The 26,289-nt window shown below is 42.9% G+C and overlaps 1 pseudogene; it reads left to right on the plus strand.

Moving 5' to 3' along the window:
* The first annotated feature begins 256 nt into the window (after positions 1-256).
* On the plus strand, positions 257-17,951 carry LOC114429843 (dynein heavy chain 7, axonemal-like; annotated as a pseudogene).
* Positions 17,952-26,289: the final 8,338 nt, after the last annotated feature.

Here is a 26,289-nt window from a genome sequence, read left to right on the forward strand (position 1 = left end):
TGTGCTGCACTTGTTTTTGTTTTGTTTTGCTCTCCACCATCTTAGCGCTCAGTCCATGCAAGTGAGCACCCAGGCTTTGTTCTCCTTTTGGTCCTTGAGGACAGGGAGGTCAAGTTTAAACCTGACTTCAAAATATACGAGGAGGCCTTCCTTAATGTCTATGAGCTCATGCTGAGGTCTGTCAGCCTCGTGTGGAAACCAAATTGTACCCTGAGTGGGTAAGAAGACAAGGATAATATATAATAATATTGCAGTAATGTTAAGAGTAAGTTCATAAGTTCATAATCATTGTTTTGTTGTGGTAGGTAACCCATGTAGGTAGAAGCTGATGTTGGCAACTATGGGCGCACTCTATATAAGCTGGAAAAGGGCTTCAGTGACATGCCCCTTGTGATGAACATAGTGACCACCATAAAGGCTAAGGTGGATGATTTCAAGGAGCACATTCCTATGGTGCAGGTCAGAAAATGAACAACATTTATTACTAACAGAAGTCAGAATTGCTTAAACTACAAGTCTTTTGTATCATTGCATAGGTACTCTGCAACCCAGGCCTGCGTGAACGCCATTGGAATGCCATGTCAGACTTGGCTGGCATCTCCCTGCAGCCATCTGAAGACCAGGCCTGTGTGTCTTACTTCCTGTCCATGCGCCTGGAACAGCACCTGGACAGCTTCAACGGCATCAGTGAGGCAGCCAGCAAGGAGTACTCCCTGGAGAAGGCCATGGAGAAAATGGCCACAGAGTGGAACGGCATGGAGTTCAGCCTCTTGGCCTACAGAGAGACGGGCACCTCCATCCTGTCATCTGTGGATGAGGTCCAGATGCTTCTGGATGATCACATTGTTAAGACACAAACCATGAGGGGTTCACCATTCATTAAGCCCTTTGAGGAGGATATACAGTAAGAGAGCGGAGCAGTTGCTTTGGATTGACTGTGTTGAATAGCAGTCCATTGGCTATCAAGTACACACATATTTATCTTGGGTGACAGATTTTATTACGTGAGAATCCATCGTTTCAAGCCATAAGCTATGCACCCATGGCTGAAACAGTGGTTCAGACCAATCAGCATTAACCTGTTTCTGTAATAATCTGAGTATGTAAATTACAACACCCACAACAAAGCTAGCAGACCTCAGAGGTGCTTGAACCTTTTCATAATCGGATGAAAGGTAAAAAGATGTCAATGTGCTAATTGCATAAATCTAAATTATTTGTAAATTATATTGATTGCCAGTTGTCCTCAGCAGAGAAGTGAGAGGTGAGTGAGTGTAGATGTGTAGAATTAAGAAACAGCTTACATAGTTCTCATGTACCGGATACCTCTGCTCTGCTTAAATACTGAGTCAGTTTCATAAGTGTAGTCAAGAAACTCATTACTACACTGAGTTAGCCAAATGAAAATCATTGGTGAGATTGTTGGAGCATTGATTGGCAGGCATAGTTTCATCATGGATTCCCTGTAGCTTTTGTACTGTATCATGATAAAATAGATCAAATGCCAGAGGAAGAAGACTTTGATTATAATGAATGTAATGTTGCATGAAAACTTTATGATGCAATTATAGAGCTTTGTGGGGTAGAGAGGTTGTTACCACAGTGAGGGTATAGTCAATATCCTTTACAATGACCAATCCCAACCACTTGCTCCTGTTTGTAACTCTAGGCTGTAAACTAGTTGAAATTAAGTTGTAACATAATATAAGCACACAGAATTGATCATCATATTTCTCTACACTCTAGGGAATGGGAGGGTAAAATCCTGGATGAATGGCTAAAGGTGCAGTCCACCTGGCTTTACCTGGAGCCAATATTCAGCTCCCCAGACATCATGAAACAGATGGCTGAGGAGGGACGTCGCTTTGCAGCTGTTGATAAAACATGGAGAGAAACCATGAAACAAGTTTCTCTGGTAAGTTCGTTCATTTTTCACTTCATTTAGAGTTGAGTAACAGAGCACATCCATTTAGTGAACTCTCTGTGAAAGGACATGAGCTTCTTCAGTACTTTGATTCTCCAGCGGGGAATTTAATAATTAGAATATCAATATTACAGGACCACAAGTATATAGACCATGTGTACAATGTTAAGCCAAAAAAAGGCCTGACGTGATTTATCAAGCAGAATGCTCCACAGTATATAGGGTCGTCTACTATAATCATATCAAGTTCAGTGCACAGCTCTGAAGCATGCGGCTGCATCAACATGGCCAGGTGGGCTGATACACACATAAACATAGCAGTGGGTGAGTGTGAAATACAGGACGGTCTCAGGCAGACACAGTACATGCAAAAAGCAGAATAAGGAAGAAGGACAGATAGAAGAGTGAATCAGCTGGAAAGGATAGGGAGCAAGGCAAAAACAACAGAACGAGAATAGACAGTGAGTGTAGCACCAGCATCGGCAAAGAGTTTCCAAAGGGTAATTGGCTGAAATGAGACACATCAATTTCAGGCAGTGTCCTCCAGGAAGCCCAGCCTGACTGCACCATCAAATAGAAACTAGAAAAGCATTTCCTGAAGAAAATGCAAGTTTGATAGCTGCAGCTGAAGCATTGCTCTGAACGCTGATGTGAAGGAGAATCAGCAATCTGAATTTAAGAATTGAAAAAGATGAAGCTCTTATTTTTTAAAAGTAGTCTAAGTTGGAGACACAGGTGACTGTTATGGCCTCTCTACACTGTGCGATTTTTAGCGTATTGGCAGTAATAGCCATTGACAACATGCGGGAAAGGCTAAAAAAGTCAAACGAGTTGCTGGAAATGATCCTCAAAGGTCTTAACAACTACCTGGAGATGAAACGTCTCTATTTCCCACGGTTCTTCTTCCTCTCAAATGAGGAGCTGCTGGAAATCCTCTCAGAGGTGGAGACCATGTTTACCTTTGAGCACTTCTTATGAACCTATCAGCTGTATAATCACTCAGAATTTAGCTTCCCATGGTGTGATCAGTATTAATAAATCAGGGTTTTTGTCAGTTGTTTTGCAGTTGCTGCTTCAAGCTATGTGCTGCCATGTTTCTTGTCTCTTAGAGTCCTGACAGAAAATGGCTCATCTTTGATGGCCCAGTGGACGCTGTGTGGATCGAGAACATGAACACGGTGCTTGATGACAACAAGAAGCTGTGTCTGATGAGCGGCGAGATCATTCAGATGTCACCCCAAATGAGCTTCATCTTTGAGCCGATGGACCTGGAGGTGGCATCACCAGCCACGGTGAGAGGCACTTTTATTTAACAGTGTTGGTATTCTTCCTAATCAACTGGCACAAGTGGCTAAGCTGTCTAATGAATTGTCAGTTGCCAAAACAAAAGACCTTTCCATTCGTGTCTTTTCCTTCCCTATGGCTCTTTGTTGTGAGGCAGGAATAAAGCGTTTTGCTTGCAGTACCTAGCTGCCTTAGGAGAACACCTTTGCACATCCCTCGCTGTACTTTCTTAATACAGACACTTCTATTTTTGATTCTTTATAGCCTGGCATCTGTCGCTTTCATCATGCCGAATGCAGAGGCATTGAAATTGTTGTGATCACAATGAACCCTTCTCACTTTGTGCATAGTGCTTGTTGATCTCTCTTCTCTTTCTGTCTATAAAGATTGATTTATATTATTTTGTACTTTCCTAAATTCTTTTCTCTGTTTCAACTTTCTGTGTCTCTCTTACTTATCTCTGCTCATAGTTTGCCTGTACTTCTTCTTGAAGCTAATCGTACTACAGGATTGCAATAACGGCTGCAGCATTGTCATCAGATAATCATTACAATATACTCTGCATGTCCGCCTCTAGGTCCTAGCACTTCATCCAATAGTTTTCTAATAATGTGAATATTCCTTTGCTCATACAGGGTACAAGTTGTATGTTCTCAGTTGTGATATTTTGTCACAGGTGCAGGTGTTGCAGGTGTCTCGCTGCGGTATGATCTACATGGAGCCCTACATGGAGCCCCATATGCTTGGCTGGCGGCCTCTAATGCTGTCCTGGCTCAATACTCTGCCAACTACAGTCAATGCCACTCACAAAGACCTCATCATCGCCCTCTTTGACCGCATCCTGCCACCATGCCTGGAGTTCATACGAAAAGCCGCCAAGGTGCTGAGCTGATTAAACCTTCCTAACCCAGTTCAGATTTTACAGCTGGTTGCTATTTAATAATGTACCTAAATAAGTATTTTGAATCTTGATGGGTTCATATCTAATGTTAGACCTCTCTGGTGTTTTAGTTTAACCCTTCAGTTACACACACATACAGCTTACCTTGATCTGAGTTGTCTCTTTTTGATTGATTTCAGGAACTGTCTCCAACCTCTGACACCAATCTAGTAAGGTCCCTGATGAACCTGATGGACTGCATGATGGATGAGTTTCACCATGAAGCAAAGCTGAAGAATATGAAAGAGCAAGACATCTGCTCCTGGTTGGAGGTTTGTGCACGATTACTGTTAACAAGATCAGATTGTGAAAGGGTTAAGCGTATCGCTTGTTAAACAATTTGGTCACTGTCCTCACTTCTGTAACTGTGATGCCTACGAGGCCTGATTTAACAGACAGAGTAGAAAATGTCGGCTCAAAGTTTTGAATTTAAAGGAACAGCTGTGTGATATTCACATCAAATACAAAAGGGAATAGACATGATATCACCTCTCAAAGAACGCATTTTATCATGCAACTTCAAAACTTGATGCAAGCAATTCAATGTTGGAGCAGACAGTCTATTCAAGCTAAAAGTCAAACGGTGAGATAATCCTGCCTGTCACACACTGATAAGTGGAGGAGACCTACAGTAGTAGGACACTTGACACCAGTTTTAGTGAGTTATAGCTGTGAAAACTAAAAATTAAATTGAATGTGAATCGTAAAAAAGATTGAAATTAGACAGTTGTAATACTAAGTGTGGTGTCATTTAATCCCCCGCCCCCAAGATATACATATATAATAAACTAAAACAAAGCACATTTATATATATATATATATATTTTCAACTTTAGGGCTACTTTTCATCAGGTCTGCTTCCTTTAAGGTAGGGTAGGAGATTTTGAAAACTCAGTGAGAGTCAGCCAGATTTGGAAAGTAAACACACGCCCCTTTCTCTCGAGCTCACCCCGAAGCCACGCCTCCCAACCAGTCTGTGACTTCAGCCATCATGCACGTACCTCTCTGATGTACGCAGAGCAGCAAGAGAGTGACAACCAGCCAATCCTCCGTGCAGGGGCGTGGATTGGCTGATGTTCATTTTAAAGCAAAGCTGCCGAACTAATCGGTTGTTATCGGATTGTAAAGAGAAGTTACACTAATTTAACAAAAAGTGCATCAGAAGGAAATCTCCTACCCGACCTTTAAAGGCCCACACATAACAAAAGAGGTTTCAGCAGATGAGCTGATGCTGCTGCCCCCCTGCATGGCTTCCAATTGATTTTGTGCCTCTGAATCCTGTCTTTTATGGCACTGCTATTATCCCCCTGTGGCAACCTGCACTGATCAATGCCTTTCAGCCCTCACTCCTGTGTTTCTCATTATCAAAGTGTTTGTAACAGCAGCAGCTATCATGAGGCTGATATTTTGGCCTTATTTCCAATTCCTACGGTATCCCTGCTGCGTTTTTTTCTCTTCTCTGTGGATTCTTTGTCTCTTGAAATAATCTGTACACACCTTCATTTACATGGTTGGTGTACATTAAAATCACTGTTTCCAAGTCTCTCTGTGCCCTGACATTTCCAGCTGAAAATCCTAAAGTGCGTGTGAACATGATTTGTTATATACTTTTGCTACAGTGTGGCTTGTTACCTATTCTGTTGCTGACTAATAATGTACATTCCAAGAACTATCCTCTCCATTTGCTTGGTGTGTTATGATCTAAGGGTTTTATGGGCCCTGTAGGTTCTGACAAAAGAATGAAATGATGTCCTTAAATTCATGTGATGATTTGATCACATGAAAGTCGATCAACCTTATTAAAGGTAGATACCATGCAGCAGAGTTGTTACTCTGAAATATTATAAAAGTTGTCCTTTCCTTTTACAAAGGGCATCTTCGTGTTCAGCCTGGTGTGGTCAGTGGGCGCCAGCTGTGATGACATGGGCCGGGTCAAGTTTGACATGCTGGTAAGAGAGATACTGGAAGGCCCCTTAAGCCAGGACACCGTGACCCTCTACAACATTCTGGCCACTGTTGAGGCTCCACCCAAACAGCTGACCATTCCTCTGCCCACTGAGGGAACAGTCCACCAGTATTGCTTTATTAAAGAGGTAAGTCTTTGCTGCTTTTGCTGCTTGTGCAACTGAGCACAAGTTGAGTTACTTCTTGATGAACTACAAAAAAACTACATGTGGTTATACTGTAGTATAACTGACAACAGACACAAAGTGCAGTAGTTCTTCCCAAAGTGATTGATTGTTGGGGGTAAGAAGATTCCAATGTACAGTATTTATTTAATATTTATTAAAGTAAAAGGTACCACAGAATTTAAGACGTCAATGTGCACATACCTATATTCTACTTAATGTCTACAATACAGACAGATAAGTGCGTATGCTCTATGTCATCAAATGTCCTTGACTAAAGTTTAGACCAAAGCAAAACTTGATATCCCAGTCTTTTACATCACAAATATATATCTTCCATTTTCTTCGGCAGGGCCCAGGCAGGTGGGAGCTTTGGACAGATAAGCTAAAGGCTGCTCCCCCCATATCCAAGGACATGCAGTTTAATGAGATCATTGTTCCCACTGAGAACACCGTGCGATACATGGCACTGATGGAGCTCCTTGTCACTCACCAGAAGCCTACTGTTGTCATTGGCCCCACTGGCACTGGCAAGAGTGTCTACATTACAGTGAGTCACCAATGTTTTGTTTTGATATGTTGATGTTAAGAAAGTCTTTCCCAGGAAATGTCAGATACGTAATTATGCTAGAAGTATAGCTGTGTTTTAAAACTTGGCAGCCTGGCCTGCCATAACCAGATTCAGATTCACCCTGAAAATCATCTTCCAGAAATGGGCCTGGAATCCCTCACCTTCAGCAGGTTCCCCCAGCATCAGACTTTCTTATTAATGTATACTAATGTCTAGTATTTAACACCAAATGCCCCTAGGGCATCTGTTACATGTGTCTCTCTATCACACAGTCAGCTTCACTAGCTTTCTAACCCTGAATGTTGATACAGCATTCAGAGGTACAATTAATTAGCTTATATGTGCTTTATTTCAGTAGGAATAAGATTTGTGGACCGACATGGCTTTTTGTACTATGAAGATGTCTTTGTCAGCAGAAGTAATTGTTGAAAAAGCACTGTCCATGTGAGCATTCCTCTCTATGATGTCCCAGGATAGAGAGAATGCTCTGACCACACAAATCATTCCGACGAAGCACAGCAACAGACACCGGGTGTGAGACGAATACAGAGCATCTCTCAGCAGAGCTCTGACTCTTTATATCAAGGACTAATCCTCCCCTTCTTCCCTTTGCTTCATTAGTTCAACCATGTGCTCGAACTTGAGACTCTGGGGTGAGATCATCTCACTGAGGAGCTCTACTTGTTCTCCACCTCCTGCTTGTCTGCGTATTTTTGAATATGAATAGTTTTTTTCATACAGTGTGACCATTTCATTGTAAATGCATAGATGTTCATGTTGATTGAATACTGTAAACAGTGCTTATATCAAATATCTCTTGCCCAGGACTTCCTGTTGAATCAGCTGCAGAAGGATGTATACAGCCCATTATTTATCAACTTCTCAGCCCAGACTACAGCCGCCCAGACCCAAAACATTATCCTGTCCAAGCTAGATAAGCGCCGCAAAGGAGTGTTCGGCCCACCACTGGGGAAGAAAATGGTACAGCTCCTTCATCACTTCATGCTTTATATTTGAACAGCATGCAGTCATTCTGTTTTGGCAGTTGAACAGTGTGTGAAGCATACATGTTGAAATACAGTACAAAGGTGCATTGTTTTGATCAGTACATAATGTTACATCTTATCAGGTTGTGTTTGTGGATGATGTGAACATGCCAGCCATGGAGGTTTATGGTGCCCAGCCGCCGGTGGAGCTGCTGCGTCAGTGGCTGGATCACTGGAACTGGTATGACATGAAGGACTGCTCCATGATTAACCTGGTGGATATCCAGATCATGTGCTATGGGACCACCTGGTGAGTAGCAGCTGTGGAAACCTCAAGGTTCTTTAGTAGAAATATTATTGTTACATCAATTATGTTGTTTCAAAGCTCTTGATCTCTGTTTGGAGGATGAGTACAGTACTCTCTTCCTCTGTTACTTACCTTCTGCTAAAGTGCTCTGGAGTTAGTGTCTCCAACCTCTACCTACTATTATGTGAACCTCCTCGGTGCCTTGAGGTTCTTACAAATAGAACGTGTTTATTACATCCGCCTCCACTGCAGCTACCAGTGTAAACATGAAAGCAGCCGTGTCCACTGAGGCTGCTGGCAGCGACAGATGAAACAGAAAGGGGTGGCTGCCGCTCTCGGCTGGCGGCAGTGCAACAGTATTTGCTGCTGGTGCCTGAGCTGACAGTTTTTCAGTGTTTTAAGTGTTGTGCGTCTCTGCTATTGTCTGATCAAACCCACACACTTGACAAAAATTACTGGCAAACATTTTTTTAAATTGTGTTTCTTTTTCTCTTGGTTCATTTCCATTTCTTAAATTGATGCCTAAATATGCTTTAAAGAGCAGAGACTTTATTCCACATTGCAAAGCCAATTTCCCTTCTGATTAGTTTCTATGTAATAATCATGCTGTGTTCTGCAAGCCCAAAAGAATACTGAATGTTAAAATACAGTATGAAATGACCTTCACCTGGACCGGACATACATGGTAAAATACAGCTTTCAGAATTGTTCTCTAGATTTTGTCCTGCTTGTGTTCTAGGTGGGGGGCGAAACGCAGTCACACCTCGCTTCCTGCGGCACTTCAACATGATCACCATTAATGACTTTGATGAGAAGACTATGTATACAATCTTCTCCAGGATCATAGATTGGCATTTTACCATAAGGTAACTACAGTGTATTATCTAGCATGCTCTGTGTGTTTTACTTAGAATGTTCATACCCAAACTACTACATATAGTCTACTAATGTACTCTGTAATACAACAGGTGCTGCCAGTTGTTTTTTTAGAATCTACAATGCTGTGGAGGTAGAAAATAATACATTCCAGTTACTATATATAATTCATTTGTGTTTCAATACTTGGGAGGTTGATGTATTCTTTATCCTCTTTTCCCTGCACTGCTACATTGTTTACGGCAGAGACCACATATCCTAAAGCAGGTTTTAAATCCACCTAAACAATTACACAGATACATCACCTAATTTTAAGAGTTACTTCAGATGTTTTCGATGTTAGTGTTTATCAAAATCAAATCAAATTACGGTGCCTACTGTATGATTATGTAATACAAACTAATCTTAAATCCATCATTTCATTCACAGGTTTTCCTTTCCAAAGCAATTTGCAGCCCTGACTTCTCAAATTGTCAAAAGCACTGTGTCAGTGTACGAGGAAGCCACCAAGAACCTGCTACCAACTCCTACAAAGTCCCATTACTTGTTCAATCTGCGTGATGTCTCACAGGTGATCCAGGGCATCTGCCTGTCCCGGCCGGAGACTGCGGCTGAGCCATCTGACATTAAACGATTATGGGTCCATGAGGTAATGTTTTTACAGTACACATACAGTATAGAGAGCTAAATAAATAAGTAAAACTACTAACTAAAAATACCTTTTATGTTTAATCATTCTCAGGTCCTGAGAGTGTACTATGATCGACTGGTCTATGACAACGATCGGTCCTGGCTTGTAAGTCATTTGCAGGTAGTGTTTCAGGATCACATGAAGGAAATCTTCCACCAGCTCTTCCAGCATCTGGACCAGGACAGTGATGGAAAGGTCACTGAGGACGATCTGCGCAGCCTCATGTTTTGTGACTTCCATGACCCTAACCCTAACCCGGTGAGGTAAAGTGGATGGAAAGGAAATACACCGCTGCTTGAAAGTATGTGAACCCCGTGAGGATGATTTTCTCATTTTATCATCACCAGTTTTTATGTCTGAAATCTCAGATACATGTTTTATCAGTTGCATGTACTTGTTTAGTGGAACCCATAAACTACATGAAACCTGGAATTAGTGTCTGTGCAAAAGTATGTGAACCCCTAGCTGCATTAAGTCAAGCAGGTAACAGACTAAGGTGAAACACATGTGAGTGCTTTATTAATCATTTAAGTCGACCAATGAAATGAGGCATCATTGGCCTGTACTATTCAATAGAGAGCGGAAACCAACCAACCAACATGGTCCCATACACATCAACAATGCCGAGAGGACAGGGGATAACCGAGGACATGAAGAAGAGGGTAGTGATAGCCTATCAGTCTAGGGAGGGATATAAGACCTATATCTATATCTCAAAAGATTCCAGCTCCATCCATCGACTGTAAGACAAATAATTTACAAATGGAGGGCCTTTAACATGACAGCAACACTGCCAAGAAGTGGGCACCCATTAAAACTATAACCCAGAGCCACTAAAAAGGTAAAGGCCATCCCACACATCACCTCTACAGAGTTGCAGACCTCTCTGGCAGTGTCTGGGACCAATGTACATGCGACTACGATCAGTCGAAAATAGAACATCCATGACATTTGTTGCAGGGTTGCTAGAAGGAAGCCTCTGCTCTAAAAAAAAAAAGTTGCCCGTTTCAACTTAGCCAGAGGCCTTCTGTCCAAAATAGTCCAAAATAGGAGTTATTTGGTCACAAACAAAACCGCCATGTTTGGAGAAAAGCCAACACTGCAAATAAAGAAATAAAATCCTCCTCCCAACAGTGAAGCATGGTGGTGGAACTCTGAAGGTCTGGGGCTGCTTTTCTGCTTCTGGACCTGGACACTCCATATTATTCAAGTAACCATAAATTCCCAAGTATATCAACAAATTCTTGACCAGAACCTCCTGGCATCAGTCAGACAGTTGAAGCTGGGATGAACATGGATTATGTAACAAGACAATGACCCAAAGCATTCCAGCAAAACTACAAAGGAAAGGGTTGAGAGAAAGAAAATTCATACTCTGGATTGGCCCAGTCAAAGTCCAGATCTTAATCCTATTGAAATGTTGTGGTGAGTTCTGCAAGGAGGAGTGGGCAAAAATCCCTAAAAGCAGATGCGAGAGACTACAGAAGAGCTTACAGAAGACGTTTGGTTGAAGTAATGGCTAATACAAGGGGTAGTTTTTAGGCTACTTAAACAAGTGCCATATTTTCCGCACTATAAGTCACACTTTGTTTCATCCTTTGGCTGGGTATGCGACTTATACACAATAAACATACAGTTAGTTAGCCTTGCCTCCTGACGTCCTATTACAGATATAATGCCCGCTGTTCTGTCCCTCTCCTGATGGTTCTCTTCCACCTCCAGCTTGTCCACACTTTGCATTCCGAGCATAGGTGACGCGCACGTTCATGGAACGAGTGCTTGCAGCTGAGCCGATAGGCCGACAGGTCGCTAATTCCAGACAGCTATATGAGCACACAGTAGTCTCCCTTTGACACATTTACAGGATGTTTATAGGAGTTTCTGTGCGGTGAAGCTAATCATTTCTCAGCGTGAGGACTTGTTGAAATGTGTGTCTCACGCTCCATGTCCTGCAGCCGCACCATTTAAGTTAGGAGGAATTCAAGAGGCAAGGTTGCAAACATAGTGATTTACACTGGCCCGCTGGGGCAACTAATAGTCTGATGCGACTTATCTATGGTTTTTCTTCTTCATTAGCATTTTTTGGCTGGTGTGACGTATACTCCGGTGAAAACACGGTACATGCAACTGATACCATATAGATCTGAGATTTCATACATAAAAACTGGTGATGATAAAATGACAAAATCATGGTAAAACAGCAGAAACATCCAAACTGCTAAGGGGTTCACATACTTAAAGGCATTTTTGATCAAAGAATTTCTTAATATGTGTGCATGAATGGATGAGCATGTCATAAACACGTACAAAGCATGTTAGAAGTATGGATGCTAGTCTAGATGTATGGGTAGACAAATGGACATTGACAGGTGTATGGTGTAATCTGGTTTCTAGGTGCCTAACCTGTTTGCAGTTGACGAGAAGCAGCAAATCTGTGAGCAAATGCGTGTACTGGACCGGCAGCGTGATCGTGACAAACAAACCAATGGCAGCCCCCTCTCCCTGTTCAACATGTTTTTGGAGCGCTGTCGCACACAGCTGCACGTGGTGTTGGCCATGAGTCCCATTGGTGATGCTTTCAGGGACCGCTTGAGACGTTTTCCTGCCCTCATTAACTGCTGCACCATAAACTGGTTCCAGGTGAGTATATGTGTGTATTGCATGAGATCTGGTATGCTGTTTGGCAAACAGTTAATCTTCTTGTTTACCACTAAACAGCAACAACATGTACTGTAGTTCGGCATGCATTCATTAGTAATTCATGACATTTCCCAGGAAAGAGTAAACAGTGTTCGAGGTCTGGTAACACAATGGCTTTTTTTTTTAGACCTGGCCTGAAGATGCTCTGCAGGCGGTGGCCTGCCGCTTCCTGGAGGATGTTGAGATGACAGATGAGACTCGAGACGGCTGCATTAACATGTGCAAGAGTTTCCACACCTCAACCATTGAGCTCTCACTCCGCTTTTTAAATGAGCTGCTGCGCCACAACTATGTCACTCCAACCTCGTATCTGGAGCTCATTTCCACCTTCAAAGCCCTGCTGAAGACAAAAAGAATGTAAGATCGATATGTCATTTTTGTGTCCATGGTGATTTGTGATTATGTTTAATGCTACATACTTAAATTAATTTTTTTTCCAAGTGAGGTGATGAATCTGAAACATCGCTATGAAGTGGGTCTTGAAAAGCTGGAGTCAGCAGCAGACCAAGTGGCCACCATGCAGGTCGAGCTGGAGGCTCTACAGCCACAGCTGCTTGTGGCCAGCAAAAAGGTAGACGAGATGATGGTGGTGATTGAACATGAATCTGTAGAGGTGGCAGAGACAGAAAAGGTAGTGAAAGTGGACGAGTCTGTGGCAAATGAACAAGCCATGGCTGCCAAGGCCATCAAAGATGAATGTGATGCTGACCTGGCTAAAGCAATGCCTATCCTGGAGTCAGCCCTCGCTGCGCTGAATACACTCACAACTCAGGTAAAGTCAGAGATGGGTCCTCTTTCTTGTCTTCATACTCAAAAGCTGTATATCCTAGAATAGAGCAGTGAATAGGGGTTCTATGTTATGATATGGGGATTGGGTCTCATTTGTTGTCATGATTGTGTTGACTTCTGTTTTTCTCCCTCCTCTTGGAGGCATGTCTCTCCTCAGAAGTGCTGGGCGTGGTTACCTGCTGGCTGGAGGTTGGCACACCTGCACCTCGTTTCATCTCTGCTCTCTACTTATACCAGAGCTCTTCTCTGCTTCGACGCTGGATTGTCTATGTAGTTGGTAACTCGTCAGTTACAGCTTTTCCTGAGAACTAATTCTCCTCATCATGGAGCTGAGTATTCTCAGCCTTTTTCAGTGACTGTTTCCCTCTATCTCTTTGCCAGGAAACCAACCTGTTTGACTGCTCCTCCAGCCAGCTCCTAGCCAGCCACGCCGAACAGCATAGCCTTTTGTGAACTGATCCCTTTTGGATTCGCCTTTTGTTATTTCATGTTGATGAAGATTCTCAGTCATCCAGGTCATCATACGTAGAGAAGGTTGAAGCAAGGCGTCTGGACTTGTAGAGTTTTCTAGAAGACGTTTAGAAGAACATTCCTCACTGCACTGGACTGCATATATCACATTGCTGTGTTTCTCCCTGGGAATCTTATCCTTCGGGTGAACCAGTCTCTGTCTCAGTGTTGTCATAGGTTTGAAATGGACCGGGATGTCATGGTTGTTGAAGATCCTGCGGAGTTTCTCTGATACTCCTGACACATATGGAATGGAGATGTTCTTTCTCCGCCTGGTGTTGTCCTTCTTCTTGTTGTTGGGGGGTCTTGTTTTTGTGGCTTTGATGAGTGCCCACTTCGGGTAGCCACATGTTTGCAGGGCCTTCCTGATGTGGTGTTGCTCCTTCTTCTTCCCCTCTGAGCTGGTGGGTACAGTTTGTGCTCTGTGCTGCAGGGTCCTGATGACTCCCAGTTTGTGTTCCAGTGGGTGGTGTGAATCAAACAACAGGTACTGGTCCGTGTGTGTGGGTTTCCTGTACACTTCCACATTGAGGCTCCTGTCCTCCTCAATGTGTACTGTGCAGTCCAAGAAGGCCAGATTGTTGTCCTTGGTGTCCTCACGAGTGAACTTGATGTTGTTATCCACTGCGTTGATGTGTTTTGTGAACCGTTCCACTTCGTTGGTCTTGATTTTAACCCAGGTGTCATCCACATATCTAAACCAGTGGGTGGGGGTGGTTCCAGGATAGGAACTCAGGGCTCTTCTCTCCACTTCTTCCATGTAGAGGTTGGCCACAATAGGAGACACAGGTGATCCCATCGCACAGCCGTGCTTCTGTCTGTAAAAGTTCCCATTGTACTGGAAATAAGTGGTGGTCAGGCAGAGGTCCAGCAGGTCACAGATGTGGTCTGGCGTTAGGTTGGTTCTCTCCTTGAGTGTGCTGTCTTGTGTGAGGCAAGTCCTTACCATCTCTGTGGCTTCTGATGTGGGGATGCAGGTGAACAAGGAGGTGACATCAAATGAGACCATGGTGTCATCTGGGTCCATTTGGATCTTCTCTACCTTGTTCACAAAGTCCTGAGAGTTGTGGATGTGATGTGGTGTGTCACCTACCAGTGGTGTCAGGAGTTCAGCCAAGTGCTTAGCCACGTTGTATGTGACTGAGTTTGTACTGCTGACGATGGGTCTGAGGGGGACTCCTTCCTTGTGTATCTTGGGGAGTCCATACAGGCGTGGAGTGGCTTCCCCCGGATACAGTCGAAAGTAGAGCTTGCGGTTGATGATTTGGTCCTTCTCCAGTTTTTGTAGGTAGCTGACTAGTTTCTTCTTGTAGTTTCCGGTGGGGTCCCTCTTCAGTGTCTCTTATGTGGCTGTGTCACTGAGGAGATCTGTCACTTTGGAGTGGTAGTCCTGTGTGTTGAGCACCACTGTGCATCTTCCTTTGTCTGCTGATAAGATGGTGATGTCCCGGTCCTTTTGTAGTGCAATCAGGGCCTTCCTTTCATCACTGGAGAGGTTGGATGGCGGTGCTTTAGCAGTGGAGAGTGTGGCTGTGACCTTCAAGTGGAGTTGCTCAGCTTCTGTGTCTGTCAGGTTGTTGTTCTTGATGGCTGACTCTGTGGCTGTGATGAGGTCCACCACTGGAATCTGCTCTGGCGAGATGGCAAAGTTGAGTCCTTTGGCCAACACGTCTTTTTCTGGCTGGCTCAGTTGTCTGTCTGAAAGGTTCTTTACCCATTTGTCCTTTACCCTTTTGTTATTTCTTTTCTCATTAAACTGAACTTAAGCAACCCTCTGCCTATGTTCTGCTTCTGGGTCCTCTCGTTAGGAAAACCCAACATTCTACTCTTTACAGGATATCACAGTGGTGAAGTCTATGAAAAGCCCACCCACAGCTGTCAAGCTGGTCATGGAGGCAATTTGCATTCTCAAAGGCATCAAGCCTGAGCGTATACCGGATCCCTCAGGCTCCGGTAAAAAAGGTGGAGGACTATTGGGGCCCAGCTAAAAAGCTTTTGGGAGACTTAAGGTTTCTCCAAAGCCTCCATGAGTATGACAAGGACAACATCCCACCACATCTTATGACCATTATCCGTAACAAGTACATTACCAACTCGGATTTTGTACCAGAGAAGATTAAAACTGCATCTACTGCAGCTGAGGGCATGTGTAAGTGGGTGTGTGCGATGGACAAGTATGACGCGTAAGTAATGCTCTTCTCCTCCCGTGTTTTTAGTTATGAGAATGAATATTAAAATGAACATGAAGCTTAGTAAGTATCAAAGGAAAAATAATTTTCCTGGTGTGTACCATGCATGAGCTATGTCCCCAGTGATTCATCTAACACGACAGATCCAAGATGGGAATCATTACGGTTATATCAGTATTGTTCTGCACAATCTTAACTTGCAGAATTTTTTGGTGTCCTTACTAATTTCTGCTGATAAAATGCAAATGAGTTCATTGTTCTAGATTTTCTATGGTGTACATTGGTTTAAAATGTTCACCTTTGTATTGCCTGTGTTCTTCAGAGTGGCCAAGGAGGTAGCTCCTAAGAAAGAGAAGCTAGCACAGGCTGAGGGTGAGCTTAGTGTGGCCATGGAAAGCTTGCAGAAAAAGCAGGCTGCCCTAAATAAGTCCAAGATAAACTGGCCAAGCTTCAGGAAACTTTGGATGCTAATAAAAACAAAAAGGCTGACTTGGAGAATCAGGTTTGTAATCATATCTTGGTCTATTAGGAGAAAAGGCTGAATTTGAATAGCTTGTATAGAATAAATACATATTTAGTAGTCACAAGCTCCGGTGAACATAAATTGTTTCTGCTTCCTCTCTGGATGACGTCCTTCAGGTGGATTTGTGCAGTAAAAAGCTGGAGCGAGCTGAGCAGCTGATTGGAGGCTTGGGTGGAGAGAAAACGCGCTGGAGTGAGATGGCCTTGAATCTCGGACAGCTCTATGATAACCTGACCGGTGACATCCTCATCTCAGCAGGCATCGTGGCTTACCTGGGAGCCTTCACCTCCAGCTACAGACAGGTACAAACAGCTGGTGGAGCAGGTAGCACAGGGGAATTTTTTCAACTGTAAGGCTAATGTCACTTCCTAATGACTTTGACTCTGCAAGGTGCTTTACTCCTATTCACAGCTCAGAGACAAGGCTAGTTTTTAGAAGGTCATCTTTGAAACTAGGTTACTTAGAAGGACACTAACACTCCACATTGGGACTATGTATACATATATCTTTTTCATTGTAGTCACTACTACATCACAACAAAGTCACTACCAGTAATGTGTTCCTCCCCAGCAACAGACAAAGGAGTGGATGAGTCTTTGTAAGAGCAGAGGGATTCCCTGCTCGTCTAACATGTCTCTTATGAGCTCGCTGGGTGATCCAGTGAAGATCCGTCAATGGACCATTGCTGGCCTTCCATCTGACAGCTTCTCCATAGACAATGGCATCATAATCTCGTAAGTCCTATTCGGCAGGTGTCTTATCTATATTTGTACTGAGCAACCAGTGTCTCAGAATTATAGAACAGAAACAGGAACTCTGCCTTTCACTTGAGCAGCTCTTTATAGGTGCTGTACACCTGCACACTGGGACAGAAAACAAACAAGCAAATCTGCTTTAAAGCCTAAGCCTCACCTTACTCTGGGTGCTTATATATATATTGACACTGCTGGCTGCTGTTATTTTTTTCCACTAAGCATATGATTGCACTGATTGATTAACAGAGGATTGGGATTGTTTGGCCCGTGGTGCCATCCGTCTGTGACTGTTCATCCTTGAGCTGCTCTCTACATCTCAGCTATTGTCCCCTAATACACCCCAACTGCTCTGATGTCTCATGGTTAACAGATCTTTCAGTCTGACGAGGCAGACCCTTTTGATCACTCGGAGTGTGTGTTTGTGTACGTGTGTGTTATTTATAGTAATGCCAGACGATGGCCTCTGATGATCGATCCCCAAGGACAGGCCAACAAGTGGGTAAAAAACATGGAGAAGGCCAACAGCCTGCACATTATTAAGCTGAGTGATGCTGGCTTTGTACGCACTCTGGAGAACTGCATCCAGTTTGGCACGCCTGGTAAGTATATATATGTCTATAGTTTGAGGCTTCTTCTGTTGTGGTGAGCCTCGCCTACCTTTCTGCAGTTCTTGTTTCTGCCTGCTGAGGTCTCTCTTTACCACAAAAACGAATTGTTGTTGTGCAAAGAATGCTTTCTTCCTCTGTTCTCTGTTCTGCAGTGGGAGAGTTCAAATAACAATCTCACTGACAGAAGCATTCCAGTGAGTCTTTATTCAGACAACACTACTGCAAATCATACAAAGGAAAAATCAATGATACTCTGCACTTACATGGTTCCTGCCTTGTGTTACGGTAAAATGAAGATGTGTAGGCAGCTGTGGCTATTCTTTTTCAGTGTGTCTCTGTCCTGGTGCTACAGTGGTTGGTGGTGGTACGGAATCTGCTAAAGCAACTCTATGGCTGTGACATTACACGCAAGCTAAATTCACTACAAACCCTGAGATCCCTCTGCAAAAGCACAAAACATAAAGCCCAGCTCTTGCAGTACTTCTCATAGGATTTTAAAGAAGCCATGAGAGTGAACATCATGAGAGGAATTAGAGTTAGAAACAGAGACCAGCCACACTGCCATTAAAAAGACATCTAAATAATGACCACACTCAGCCAGCCATTGGGTTTTTGCTTACTGGCAGACTAACAGTTCAGAGAGCAGCTTGTCCTTGTAGGGAGCAAAATAGTCCCTGGAGGGTGTAGCTAGTTTTCTTTTTACAGTTTCTACAGCTGTTTGTACAACAGCCTATAAACCAGATGATGCACTAGTGTGCTCTTTTAGAATGACTGAACAGTTTTTTGTTGTTGTTGTTTTAGGCTGATGCTTATTGAATTATATAAAGTACTGTTTAATCTGTTTAGATGCATGTTTATTGATGAGGGAAAGTTCTTAACATGAGAATAGCATTATCATCCGCTCACATTAAATAATGCCATATGACAAAGGGTTATGTTGTGTGTGCTCCACTGATTCGTGGTAATGCACACATCGCCTGTCCATAGAAGGACTGCATATTCAGCTCTACAAGTTTTAGTCATCAGGGGGATGCTATCAGTATTACTGTTCCAGTAATATAGGTTTAAATATAGTTTCACCAAGATGCTTGGTAGTGGTTACAAAATACAAAGACTCATGGATTCGTTTTTCCAGACCCAAGAGTCCAGTAGAGTCCCAAATAGAGTGGACACCTTTTATAAAGCCAGCACTAAGGAACAGCTGTGGAGTAGCACTCACTGGTGCCTGAAAAAGAGACGGTAAACCAGTGGAACATGGTGTTATGGGACAAAAACCCTTTGTTAGGGTTAGGCGGTATCCAAAACCCTCCACATTTTACCCCGGTATACGTAAATACCGTGCTGCACAGTGCGCCGCGCACAACCCCCTCATGTGGCTCGTCCTCTAAAGTGCAGCAGTGTTCTTCTAGTGCGACTGTAGCTCTCTCTCTCTCTCTCTCTCTCTCTGTCACATCATGTTCATAAACTTTATCAAACATCTCCAAAAGTAAAATATATTATACTACTGAAGTGAAACTGAAGATTCAACCACACAAGGCATCAAATAAAATATGTTTAATATTTGATCCTGTTAGGGACATAAAAATCTTCTGGATCCTTTCGTTCATCTTCCCCGGTTCTTTGATTAAGAAGAAGTGGACAATATCTGGTCTCAAAATTACAATTTATTCTAACAGTGAAGCCCCAGCTGGTCCAGTTTGTTGATGAGCTGCTGTGGGATGATGGTGTTGAATGCTGAGCTGAAGTCTATGAACAGCATTCGAACGTATGAGTCTTTATTTTCCAGGTGGGTGAGAGCTGTGTGGAAACAGCATCACTGGTTGACCGGTTGGGCCGATATGCAAACTGGAAGGGGTCCAGGGAGGGAGGGGGGGGCCGTCTGGATGTGTTTCATGACTAACCGTTCAAAGCACTTCATGATGATGGGTGTGAGTGCTACTGGACGGTAGTCATTGAAGCAGGCGGGGGTGGACTTCTTCGGCACAGGGATGATCGTGGTGGCTTTGAAGCAGGTGGGGACAACAGCCTGGCTCAGTGAGATGTTGAAGATGTCTGTAAACACCTCAGCGAGCTCCTCAGCACAGTCTCTGAGCACACGGCCAGGTATGTTGTCAGGACCAGGAGCTTTGCGTGCGTTGATCTGGCTGAGAGATGTCTTCACGCTGGCTCGGGACAGGGAACATACCTGGTCAGTGGGAGAGGATGTGATGTTTTGTGCAGGAGTGCTGTTGGAATCTCTGCAGATGTGATGATGAAACTCTGTAATAAGCATGTTGCACTTATGAAAAATACAAATTCAAATACAAAATTATATTTGCAGAGATTCTAAACTTTTTTTCAGCCTTTCAAAAAATTATTCAAGGTTTCAAAACTTATTTTCAGACATGCAAAAAAAATGTTGGCTTTAAATTTTCAAACATTGCATTTCAAGGTTTCAAAACCTTTTTTCAGGTTCAGATTATGGCAGGATTCTAATCCCATATATCATCAGTTAATAAATAATAATTATAACAGCAAAGGACAGCAGGGAATGATGCAGGCAGTATCTATGCACTTTCTGACCCGAAAAGAAAGAGCCACATATCTGGTTCTGACACATGTAATAGAATCCTTCAAGAGCTGTCAAGAACACTGTTGCTGACCACCTGTGTTCCAGAGTTATGGCCATTTAGATTCCAGAGGTCAAAAGGTCAAGGTGAGTTTGGGGCTCTCTAACTTGGCTTAGAATAGGAGGAGAGTGTTGGTTCACATGTACATTTACTCAGCTCATCAAGACCTTTCTGTAGATGCCTCAGTTTAGGCTGTGCCCCCAAAAATGGCAGAGATGGTATTTTCATGTCAGGGTCATCATCTGAAACAGGGAGCTGCATGTCTCTTGGGGTAAAGTTAGTTCATCCTCCAACAACACTTTTTCAGTGTCACTCTGCTTCATCTCCAGAATAATAGTGTAAAGTCAATGAATAATGTGTAATTACTGTATATACTTCCTGTATCTATAAGTACTGTATACTGTATGTATGGATTAGGTACATTCTGTGCAAGTATAAGGTACTGAATATTTGAATAATAATGATTTAATACCAATAAGAAAAGTACCTTTATGTTATTTTAGTCATATGAATCTGACAAGAAACACACAAACACATGCAAATCAATGTGCTTTATTAATGAAAGCACTGCATCAAATGTCATTTAAACGTGCAGAAATAGTTCCTGCTTGCTCTGAAAAGGTGTCAGAAATCAAATGATAGAATGTCATGGCTCATATGTGTATCTACATCAGACATTAGTTTAGCAGTGTCCATTACATGTCCTCCTCATCAGACTCCGGGCTACTGAACCCATGGTCATCCATGTCCTCAAAGTCCTCTGGTGGCTCGCATCTGTAGTCACCATCAATAGCAGCTGCACCTCTGTGTGCATTTGCTGCTTGTTCCTCTCGATGCTTAAGTGAATGCCACCTCCGATTAAGGACACCATGGAATCCACGAACAGCATCCTCTGTCAGGTCCCCCAGATCCCTAGGAAAACAAAATAGTGATACATCACACAAGATGAAAGTGCTTGGGCACGCATGTGTTCATAAATAGAAATGAGTGAACTATATTTTAACTATATTTTTTTAACTATATATTTTTTTGATCCCCATGGTACTTAAATGTACCCTTTTGTGTCAAAAGGGTTAGGGTTAGGGTTAGGGTTAGGGTTAGGGCTAGGGATCAAACAACAGGTACTGATCCGTGTGTGTGGGTTTCCTGTACACTTCCACATTGAGGCTCCTGTCCTCCTCAATATGTACTGTGCAGTCCAAGAAGGCCAGATTGTTGTCCTTGGTGTCCTCGCGAGTGAACATCAGTCCCCCTCCGGCAGTTTCATAGTCGTTAGCCAGTCGTTAGACACACCTGGCCCAGTCAGCCAGAACATCACAGGTAAGTATGGAAACATTTAGTGCTATTGTTTGTAAGTTTTTTAAAGTTTTACCCAGACCCACCCACTGAGGTCTGTAACCACATATAAACCATGTTTCCCCACCAAACAGTTAGAACTGATGAAGCTGCTTGGATGAGCAGCGAAACGTCTTCTAGAAAACTCTACAAGTCCAGACGCCTTGCTTCAATCTTCTCTACGTATGATGACCTGGATGACTGAGAATCTTCATCAACAGGGGGCTGTTAGGGTACACATGTGTATGTGTTAACATCAGACCAATGCACGGTCTGGGTGCGTGTGTAAACCCCCCCATCCTCACCTGATGTGGCCCTTGCGTTGTAGTTTTACATTCTACACACACACGAATAAATTTCACAATATCTTGGATGATAACGGCTACCTTAAAATTTAGGTCTAAATCACACATAGTTTTTATTTTTTGATCTGTAGACATTTCACTGCTCCCTTCCTGACCTTGTGAACCATTCTCCATTCTGTAGATGGAGCAGCCGTTTTAACAGGAAATAGAGGTGAATAAGCACACTCTCTAATAACAGCTGATACTAGGACGGCTTTTATGGTCTAATGCCCTCAGCTGCTTCTGGCCTTATGGCATATTGTCTTTGGAAAAGCTTAAATGAACTTTTAGGTGTTATTTTTACAGGTTGTGCAACTTTTCTAACCTCAGCATGTGCTGGTCGAGTGGACCACAGGTTTTCTAACTTCAGGACCTGTCTCCTCCTCAGAGGGAGGGAGTGAAAATTTGTCAAATCTGTCTTAATGGCTGTAGCCTTTGAGTCAGAAATACTTTATGAATCCCAGGGGGAAATTGCTTACAGGAAAGTACATATTTAGGTTGGGAGGGATAGAAGTCTCTAAAGGAATACTCAAGGTCTTTCCCGAGTGGCTCAGCCGTATTCACAAAGATTCCTAGAATTCCCTCTTATCTTAGCCTAAAATATCTTAGAATGAACTCCTAGCTTACATGATTTAAGAACACTTGCAGAGCGACTCTGAGAAAGGAGCAGACTAAAACTTTGATCTTAGTGAGGAGGCGTGTTTGACCTCGTTGCTAAGTGTGACACATTGTTTTAGAAGATGTGGTTGCTAGACAGAAAAACATGAGAATACATTCCTAATATATAAGCAGCATTGATTAGAGTGTGACAGGATCCGTCTTCACAAAGATTATTGGTTTCCCTTAGTGGTGAAATTCTAAGAACATTCTTATAATTATAAAGTTGTCCTCTTATATTTAAGCCTAACTCCTAGTAAAGATCAAAGTGATTCACAAGCCCTTAGAGGTCCTAAGGTTAAGAGTAGAGAGGAGGACTTTTAAGAGGCTTAAGTGTTCCTTAAACAGGAGGACAGAGAGTGAGCGATCTATTAAAACTAGGGATGTCCCGATCCGATCACGTGATTGGAAATTGAGACCGATTACGTGATTTCAGACTCGATCGGAATCGGACATTACCTCCCGATCAGGACTCGGATATATTTATTAGGACTCTCAAAGTGAATTCCTTCTGTGCAGGGTGGCTCTGTGTCCTGTAGTGTAGGGGTATGACAGCTGCTTTTGGCTCGAGAGATCCTGGTTCGAGACCTTGATGAGCTGCTGCGTGGGTGCAATCTCCTAGCGTGGCACTCTGGACACACACACACACTCTGTATCGGCAGATACTCAAAATTCAAATGACTCGGAGGCAAAAAAACCTGATCGGGACATCCCTAATTAAAACGTTATGGATACGCATAGCATTGTAACTTTTTATATATATTTATTACATAGAAGACACCCTGAAAATAATTCATCAAGCTTTAAGGGAATACGTCATTAGTACATTTTGTTCAAAAACTGTGCATACAGCCATCAACTGCACGAGCAGATCCCCGTTTATGCATAGCAATCTCCCACCTCATCTTAGGTTGCAGACATCGCTTTTCACACTCCTCACAAAACTGCACCTGTTCCTGAGATCGCTTGTAGAGTGTTTTTCTCTTGTCAGCTGTGTGCAGAATGAACTTTGCTACTCTGTCCAGTTTAGTCTCTTTGTCCTTTCACCCGTTTCAGAAACATTTGGATATAACATCATTGACTCAAGCAAAACTCCCCAAAGGAACTTTTCCACACAGATGTTTCAGAACATTTTCCTCTTTGGCAAACATGGCTTCTTATCTATGCATCCTTCATGTGACAAATAGCATTCAATTTTAAAAACAACTGAAACAGTTCCCTCATATTGTGCTAGATAAAGGCTTCTCACCTGTATGGGTTCTGATGTGAACAGTTGGGCGAGTTACGTCAGTTATGTGAATGGATTGTGGACACATGGGCTCATGTTTCTGCAGTGACTGTTGTCCGAGCTTTTGTGAAAGCCGGCATAATTTCTGAACAACAATAATAATGATTGCCGATCAGCCAGCCGGCCACGTGTGTGGCTGTGACTCTTGACAGCGACGAGAGGGAAGCTGGCAGGTTTGAACTCGCGCAGTTGTTTCCTGTTTACGTAACTCTCCGTCTTAAAGCTGAGATGCGAGGGTCCGATCGCACATCAGGGCTGGATGGACGAGGAGAAAATAGGAGAGTGGCTCAGGGAAGTTTACGTAAAGAGACCGGGTGGTTTTTTCCACGTATCACCCTCGCTGCTGATCTGTGACTCCATGCGCGCCCATCTCACCGCTGGAGTAAAAAACCAGGTGAAGCAGACGAATTTGGAGCTTGCCGTTATCCCGGGAGGGTTAACCAAAGAACTTCAACCGCTGGATATCGGAGTAAACAGGGCGTTTAAAGCTAAGCTGCGAGCGGTGTGGGAGCGATGGATGGCAGACGGCGAGCACAGTTTTACTGGCAGGCAGCGCCGGGCGAGTTACGCCACCATATGTGAGTGGATTGTGGACGCATGGACTCATGTTTCTGCATTGACTGTTGTTCGAGCTTTTGTGAAAGCCGGCGTAATTTCAGAACAGCCAGCCGGCAACGACAGTGACTCTGACAGCGATGAGAGGGAAGCTGGTATGCAAGCACTCGCACAGTTGTTTTATTCTGACACTGAAGATGAGGACTGATGGGGTTGCGGGAGAGGATTGATTAAAATGTGAGTGTATTGTACATAGCTGTAATAAAGTTCGACTTAACTCTGTTTTTGTCCCGTTACCTTTTTATTTACCGTACGTACTGGTATCTGGCGTCTTAGCGTCTCAGTGACTGTTGTCCGAGCTTTTGTGAAAGCCGGCCTAATTTCAGAGCAACAATGAATTAGGAATCACTGTGGTGCAATTTATATCCAAAGATGGTCTTTATTTGTTAATAAAGTGTAAAGATAAAGTTGGAATCACAACAGGCATTCAGCAGCAGCCACTGCTCTGCCCATAGAAACACACACGCTGTTTCTCTGTGCTGCCACCATCGAGCGAGAGGCTGCACCGGCTCCTCACTGATATCCAGCCGGTTTTTACTGAATTTACGTACTGGTATGTTTTAGCGTAACCTGCGCCTTATAGTACGGTGCGCCTTGTGTATGCACTGAGGACAGAAATAGACCATGTAACTGACACTGCGCCTTATAATGCGGTGCGCCTTATGGTCGCGAAAATACGGTATGTCTCAATATTTTACTACAATAGTCATGATAACAAAAATATTGATTTAACAGACACGGGCAGTATGTGTGGATATGTCAAATATTATACATTTCTGTTCATGAAATATTATTGATGGACATGCTAGATAAAATATTTACCACATCACATTTAACACATTATGATGAGTTATTATATATTATAATTATTACATATTGATGTCTATTTACCATCATTTACTTTAAAACCAAAATATGTATTTTTATATATTGTATAATTTTGATGAATATGAAACCTGTGTTAACATGTAAAACATATGAATGTTTTACCATCTTTTATCTTTTATATGTTCAAATTATTTCCTCTTATTGTAGCACCACATCAGGTTTCTTTATTTTACATATTAATTTAAGTATTACTGATTAAAAATACTGAAATGATGAAACACTAAATAATTCTGCAGAAACAATAGATTAAACTGTATAAAAATAATAAAAATGTGATTCAGTAGAAACAGTCCATGAAGAAAGTGACTTTAAACAGCTTCAACATTCCAACAGTAAAAACAAATGTTAGTTCTTACCTGTTACTATCAGTTTAGTTCCAGGACCAAAGATCCTCACACAGTGAAACAGGCTCATACAAAAACCTGCTGAGTGAAGCATCCAATCAGGAGGCAGGATTCTGTCAGAATTCCATGTTGCAGGAACGTCTGTGTAAAACAGAGACACTGAAAATCTCCATGTTTGTAAAAAGCACCACAGCGTCCTCATCATACCTTTTCCTGCTGGTTCTAAACGTCCTCTGTTAACATGTGAAGCTCCGACTGGAAGACTCCCAGTCAGCGCCCCCTCTGGTCACATGGACTCATTCCTTCCTTTGTTGGGATCAAACATGCATTTGTGCAGCTTTCGATGCTTCAGAGCTCTTTGAGTGTTTGATTCTGAGATGGAGGTGAAACATGAAGCTGATGTGGTTTTCTGTTCTCTGCTGGTTTT

The sequence above is a fragment of the Parambassis ranga genome, unplaced genomic scaffold, assembly GCF_900634625.1.
Source record: "Parambassis ranga unplaced genomic scaffold, fParRan2.1 scaffold_21_arrow_ctg1, whole genome shotgun sequence".
Lineage (NCBI taxonomy): Eukaryota > Metazoa > Chordata > Actinopteri > Ambassidae > Parambassis > Parambassis ranga.